The following is a 6,000-nucleotide window of genomic DNA, read 5'->3' on the forward strand; positions in this document are numbered from 1 at the left end:
AACCACTGGTGTAGACTCTACCAATGCCGACTGTAAGGGTTCTCCCATTGCTGTAGTTAATCCTCCTCCCCGAGAGTAGTAGCTAGCTTGACAGAAGAATTCTTCTATTTACCTAGTGCTGTCTACACTGTGGGGGAGGGGGAGGTTGGCTTAACTATGTCACTTAGGGGTGTGGATTTTTCATACCCTTGAGTGATGTAGCTGAGTCAACCCAGCTTTTTAATGTATACAGTGTTGAAGACAGCCCGGTGGACTCAGTGGCTGATAAATGCAGCACTGAGAGATGTGTCTGCTGTGAGAGCTGGTCCCAACCCCTGTACCACTGTGGATACAGGGCAGTGCTATGCCAGCTTTATTTTCTAGGGAAGCCGTCCATTGGGATAATGTTTGGTGCACCATGGTGTGTTCTATGGACCTAGAGGGAGAGTTGGAGGCAGTATTTGTTACTGTGGAGACCACAGAGCCTATGGAATTTACATTTAGCTATCAGCTGACTGCTCTAAACTGGAATTCTGTCTCAGTTAAAGAGAGAGAACAGGGCAGCACTTATGAGGTGAGGATTTGTGAATTCTTGCCTGACTTAGCTGGGCTTATGGGGAGAAGACTGTGAGAGCCTTACAGAGATCCAGGGGACAGATATTGTAGAGGCTGCTTCCAATCCTGATACCATTTTGAATACAGGCTACAGATTTCCGTTTCAGCAGCAACTGAGAGATCCAGTCAACTCTTAACCCAAGCCTAGGGCTGGAACATTGCTAGCTGCCGAGATCCCCAGACTGTTTCGTTGCTCACTGAGTTCTGAAGTATTTGAAACACCTGAGGTACTGCCATTTCTCAAGCTCTGAAGACACACTACATGTTACAACCACACTGCAAAGCCTGAGAAATCATCTCTAAGAGAGTATCAGTGGGGAATGTGTTTTGATGTGTATGCTGAAGTATAGAACATGTTAAGTTGGAACCGAAACAAAAGGGGGGAAGTCTGTATAAGGAGAACCTGTAAATTTACTGTTTAATAGCTTTTGTTTAAAAGTTATTCATAGTATTCCAAATACTATTTACAATGGTTTTTGTGTGCATTAAATGTTTGTTTTATTAAGGCAATGTCTACACCGTGGGAGCTACCATGACACAGAACAGCACTGCAGCTATGCCGCTGTAGTATAGATGCTTCCTTCAGAGACAGAAGGGGTTTTACTATTGCTGTAGGTAATTCACCTTTCCGAGTGGTGGTAGCCAGATCAACAGAAGAATTCTTCTATTGTTGTCTACACTGGAGGTTAGGTTGGCATAGTTATGTCACTCAGGGACTGCTAAATGCCTAAATCCTTACTGAAAATGAAATGTAGGCTCTTAAACCAGTTAGGCATTCCCATGCTGAATGGAGCAACAGCGAAACAGCTGGAAAAACCTGGGCCTAAGCCACTATGGATAGCCATCAGATAACTTGCCACCTATCAGCTATGGCAGTTCTCTGGTGTGGCATGGGGAAGCCTTTGAAGATCTTTGGAGAAGCCTGGAGGAAAAAGGACCCCTGCAGTATTTGTGTTGCATTGTAGAGGAGGATCTTCATCAAAGCAACAGCTGCTCTCACTAAGTGCAGGATCTTTGTGAAAGTTCCCAGCTGGCTCAGGAGCCAAGCTCTGGAACCATCTGAACACTCTTCTGAAAACTGGGATCTTTGGAAAAGAAGTGACTATTTCTATGAAGTGTTGTGGGGAATTAATGATCTACAAACACACACACACTGAGCAAGCTCTGCAGGTGAGGGCTGCAGCCCACCAGCACACAACCTGGGATGGACGGGGGAGGGGGGGCACTTTGGCCAGAAACACCAGGGCAAACACCTACTTTTCCAGAGAGTGAAATGGGATTGTAATGGCCCCACAGCTTGGATGAGTTCTCTGCATACAGGTTGCTTCTGCTACACCAACCTCAACCTGATGAAGGGCTGAGTCAACCCCGCTGGGACTGAGGGAATCTGTGAATCACAAACTCAGGCTTATAGCACAGAGCCGTTCTCTCTGGTTCACTCTAATGTAATGCTAGGATCCACCTCGCCACCCCTCACTGCACCGGGAGGTGTCTCTGATCCGGAGAACTTAAAGAGAGCAACATTCCGATACCCCTACTTACCTCGAGTACAGTAGTCAATGGGACTACTCGTGAAGATCCAAATCTGGCCGGTACACTGCTCTGTAACTAACATATACATGTCTGTATGAAACTTACCTGAGCAAATAACCCCAGCCGTGTCTCGGGGGGAGCAGCCTGGGTTGCCCAGGGCCACGCGAGAACAATCCCACAAACAAGATTCAGTCCCTTCACAATGAAAAGTGTCGCTCCATATGGTTCCGCTACCTTCCCCGAAATAGGATCCTCCCCGGATCGACTCGGCGTATCCACAGTTCAGCTGATGGCAGAGGACGTTGGCATCTTGCAAATCCCAGTGGGAGGCACAGAGGCTTCCCCATGTGACTCCATGTCGGATCTCCACTCTCCCAGAGCACTCGGTGCCGTTCACTAACCTGCCGCCCAGGCACCCTGAGCACGAGGGAAAGTGAGTGTCAAGGTGGTGCAGTGATCAGTGATCAGTGTTAATGGCAATGACAGGGAGGGGAGTGGGGAACAGGAAGAGATTTTTGCTCATGTTCAATGCTAGCAGTTACTCTGGTGGGGCTAAATCAACATAGCCTCACTGAGCCCAATGGAGCTTGGCCGATTGACACACTGTGAAGATCTGGCTGAGGATGTTCCCCAATCCCCAATTCTTTCCTTTCCCACTGCAGCTCACCTGAACATGCCACACTGACTTCACTCCCAGGGGGACACTCAGTTGTGTCCAGTGCAGTAACAGGACAATCCCTCAGGCGGGATTTGTTCCTCTCACAGCCAAACGTGCCATTCCAGAGAGGCCCGTCTCCTGTGCCAAAGAGCTGCCCTGCTGGCATCGACAGGGCGAATCCACAGTTAAACTGCTGGCAGACGGTGTGGGCAGCCCATAAATCCCACTGGAAGTCACAGAGGGTTCCCCAGGCGCCTCCATGGAGAAGCTCCACTCTCCCTGAACACCCTGTGCTGCCATTTGCCAGCCTGTACCCAGCATACCCTGAAAACAAGGAGAATGGCGATCAGAGGGACATTTCTCTTACACAATTGTATCCAAAGTTGTGACAAAGGAGCCCCAGTGACTTGGGATAATTAACTAATAATTATTTCCCAGTTTACTGGGCACTTTGTAAATCAGGATGTTCAGATGTGATAATCAGGTTCTTACAGTGCAGGCATTATTGCCCATGTCTGTCCTTTGTGAGGGGGTCACACAGCACCCACCAAACTCCGCCCCAGCATGTACCGCTCTGGAGTCAGAGTCACGTCTGGGACAGATTGTCTTGGACTGGGGCTAGTCTCTTTTTTTGTGGTTCCAAAGTGATGCTCAGGAGTCAGGAGCAGCTGTCCCCAGGATATCACACAAATGTCATGTGATGAAACCGGGGTTCTCATGTGTCATGTGTGTTGAGTCCTAGGTCATTGGAAATTTTCCGAATTAGAACAGTTGCACTCAGAGATTTGACTGGGGATAAAATACACACTGATGATATTATAGCTCAGTGACAGCTCTGCAACAGTTAAGGTTGAGACCAGCTTTCCTTCAAAGCTAAATTTATCACAGTGCTCTAATGTCTCCCTGATTCATCGGATTGCATTGAAATAGGGTATTTCAGATAGGAGCATAGGGTTGTATTAGTAATCAAAATTTGGGGCCATTTCACCAGGGGGGTTCCAAAATACAGCTTCCAGGGGGAAAAAAATCAGCTTGTCTTAAAGTTGACAGATTCTGGCACTTTATTTTTGCTCACAGATAGAGATCAAACCAAGGCTCAGATCATTGCACCAGGGTCTCAGACACTCGAGGGTTACCCCCAACAGAGTACATGGCATCCACCAGACCTTGGGGGAAATCAAATTAAAATGTTATTTCAAAAAGTGCCTGCTTCTCCAGTTAGGTGCTTGCAAAGGCTTGTGGGCCTACACACATGCCTAATGGACTACACTGAGCATGTGCAGTGAGGGAGGATAGCTATCTAGAAACCTGCCAATCCACTATGAGATGTGGATGGCTTTGAGGGTAAATTGTGGTCCTTACAGATAGGCACCCCTCCCCCACCCCCCAGCACTGTGAGTGCAACTCCAGCCCAGAAAAGAAAAGTGATGTTAAAAAAGCAGGTTTATTGCTCCCATTTGTCTCTCTCACGGGGGGATTTTGTTTGGTGCAAATATAATCCGAGTGCAGCAAAATATTCAGAATGTGCTGAAACTGCTTTTGAAAAGAAAACTATTTCCAAATGTGAATGCTGACTGGGAGGGGAAGGATGATCTGGGGTGCAAGAGTAGGTGGTAACAGGGGAAATGTTAGGGTTCACAGCCAGGGATGTGTTTATTATGGGGAGGGAGACAAAGGAGAATGGGTGGTAGGGGAGAGAAGAAGTTGTGGGGGGCCTCAGGCAAGGGGGAGAGAGTGAGGATTGGTGGAGGAAAAGGGAAGACAGGAGGGGTTGCAAACTAGGAAGGGTAGCAGAAAAAGTTGCAGGATTGAGGTAAGGCACATCAGCCATGGATTTTCCCCTTCCATGTGTGTGCTGCAATCTAGAGGAGCCCTACCCCATTGCAGGCCCCAGTAGCAACTACACAACCACCATTATCCCCATTCCACTGTAACAAAATATATAGGATGGGGAAGAGCACTGAGGAATCACATAGCAACCTTGTGGCCTAGTGGGAAAAACACTGGACTGGGACTAGCCCCAGCTCTGCCACTGGCTTGCTGGCTGACCTTGGGCAAGTATGAGGTTCTGAGCCCCAGAAGGTGATGAGAGGCAGATCAGATGAAAGTCTCTAGGCAAAAATAAAAACTGGGAAAAGTAGGGGTGATGTAATGGTAGGGGTCTACAATAGATCACCCAATCAGGAGAAGGAGTGGATGAGGCATTTCTACAACTGTAAGCGGAGTCAGGATGAGCTCTACCCTGACATCTGGTGGTGAATTGTGGCGAGCTGTGGAAAAGAACTGCAGGGACTGATCTTGTTTGCATAGGCATACCCACCCTGCCTAGCATGAGCCCACAGCAGCCCAAATGGTCACTTGTGCTGCTGTGGGATCCCCAGTTTCTCTGTTATTGGGGCAGGAAGAATAAAGTGTTGTTACTCTGATTATGTGAATCAAGGACAGTGGAACTGTTTTATGACAGAGGGACTCGCCATCAACTAAGTAGCACTCGCTAGACAAGGGACATGGGTCCCAAACTCAGTGAATTGAGAGAGGCTTGGGACAGACATTTGTATTGAAACTCTAATTGCACTGCCTCTGGAATATCAGAGCTAATTTTGATTTTATTAGGAGTCCAGTTAAAGGCTGCTGAGCTGAATTTGCTTTGGGCCAATAGTACACCAACAGTCAGGCTCTTCTACTACAAGCTGAAATCACTAAAGAGCTAAAATTACTAAGAGCTGAAATCACTTGAGTGCTGTGGGTCTGGAGATATGTTACAGAGCAGTTCGTGGGATGGCTGGAGTGGCTCACAGGAGAGCTAGTGGAGTGGAGCGGAGCAGAGGAGCGGAGCAGTTTGCAGGATGCCTGCAGCGGCTGGTGGAGCGGCTGGCGGAGTGGCTCGCAGTGAAGGCTGCAGCAGAACCCCATGAACAGGCAGGGCAGTTGGCCTCGGACCACGTAAGGTGCCCGTTAACACCCCCTCCCCCAGACTGGGAGGTAAAACTCTGCAGATAAACTTTTGAACTCTGGGGCTGCACTGACCAGGGACAGAGACTTTGTGGTTGTTGCACTTTTAGGTGATTTTTGGGTTGCTGGACTCAAGAGACTTTTGGGGTGTTGGACTTTTGGGACTTTGGGTGATATTTTGGGTTGCTGGACTTAAGACCCTGAGGGGAAAAGAACATTGCTTAACTTACTTGTGGTGGGTCTTTTGCTCGTGGTTTGTGTTA

This window comes from Trachemys scripta, chromosome 1, assembly GCF_013100865.1.
Source record: "Trachemys scripta elegans isolate TJP31775 chromosome 1, CAS_Tse_1.0, whole genome shotgun sequence".
NCBI lineage: Eukaryota > Metazoa > Chordata > Testudines > Emydidae > Trachemys > Trachemys scripta.